This window comes from Agelaius tricolor, unplaced genomic scaffold, assembly GCF_023055355.1.
Source record: "Agelaius tricolor isolate 1412-34295 unplaced genomic scaffold, bAgeTri1.0.p SCAF_60, whole genome shotgun sequence".
Classification (NCBI taxonomy): domain Eukaryota; kingdom Metazoa; phylum Chordata; class Aves; order Passeriformes; family Icteridae; genus Agelaius; species Agelaius tricolor.
Genome location: NW_027269320.1, coordinates 1,866,075 through 1,867,500, shown reverse-complemented (window position 1 = coordinate 1,867,500; position 1,426 = coordinate 1,866,075).

Sequence of the window (1,426 nt, the reverse complement as noted above, 5' to 3'; positions counted from 1 at the left end):
CCCATCGCCTTCGGGCACTTTCGCCCTTCTTCTCTCTCGTGTCTCTTTTCCCTTCTCGCGGCTCAGCTCCAGCCGCACCGCCGCCCGGCGCTGCTCGCGGCCGGCACCCCCCACACGGGCGCTCCCCGGACCGGGGCCGGCACCGGCACCTCGCGTGGTTTTTTCAAGGACACCTGAAGGCTCGCGGGGCCACGCGGCCGTCACACAGCTCGGGACGGTCAAGACGCCCTTCCCCCAGGCCAGCGGGAGGGGCGACACCTCGCCTGCGACGGGAAGCGAATTGGAAAGGAGACCGCCCTGCCCGAGCACCGGACCCCTCCCCGCCGTGGCTTCCCCGCCACAGAGAAGCCTCGGAAGGAGAGCCGGCCCGCCGGGGGCCCTCTCCGACGCCACCCGAAAAGCCACATCGATCAGCCGCGGCTCCGCGCCGACGGCGACAAGGGCCCCACGGCCACGCTTCCTGGGACAACAACGGCGACGGCCGCCCAGCCCGCCTGCCCGTCGGATCGCTCGCTCGCCGCAGCAGAGGAGCGCGGGGGGTGCCGCCACCCGCCCGCCCGCAGCCGGCAACGGCGGGACTGGAGCGGCCCGGGGAGAACCCCGGCCGAGCGTGCGAGAAAAAGTGCCACCGACCTGGCGCGGCCACGGGCCACCGGCGGCTTTCGCCCGGCCTCGCGGCGGTCGGCTTGCCCTGCCGGAAAAAAAAAGCCGGGGGACGGCACGACAAAAGAAAAAGGCACACGGGAGGCGCGTTCGCAACGCCCCGTGCTAGCCACGGGGGCCACGGGGCCAGGGGCCCGCAGCGGGGGGGCCGAGTGACGGGCCTCAACTGCCTCCCCACCACGGACTCACCGGCATCCCCGCCTCGCGCTGTCGTCGCAACGCTCCTCAGTGCCGCGGCTTAGGGCCGCCAGAGAAAAAGAAAGAAGGCCCGCGGAGGAGGCCTGGCGGGTGCCCCCCACACTCCGCCCGCCTCAACGAAAGCAACCCACCCGGCGCGGCAAAGCCGGCCCCGCCCGGCACAAGCGGCTCGGTCGAGCCCGGCCACGACCGAGGTAGGCGAGGCGCCGCCGCCTCGCCCAGGACCAGTCCGGGGGGCTCTCCGTCGGGTGCCGGGCCCGGCAAGTTCAAAAAAAGAAAAAGAACTAGGCCCAAAAATTCTGCCCGCCACAAGGCGGGTCCCCGGCTTAAGGCCGAGGGAGGGGGACGGCTTCTCCAACGCGGGCCGAGCACCGCCGCCACCGCCGAGGCGGACCGACGGGCCCAAAACCCCGCCCGCCGAGCGGGCCCCCGGCTTAAGGCCGGGCAGAAAAGGGACGAGGCGCCGCCGCCTCGCCCGCCACCGGTGCCCGGGGGGGGCCGCCCCCCCCCGTGGCCAATCGACCGGCAGAAGCCGGGCCGGAGCGGGACACGCTCGCGGCTTCTC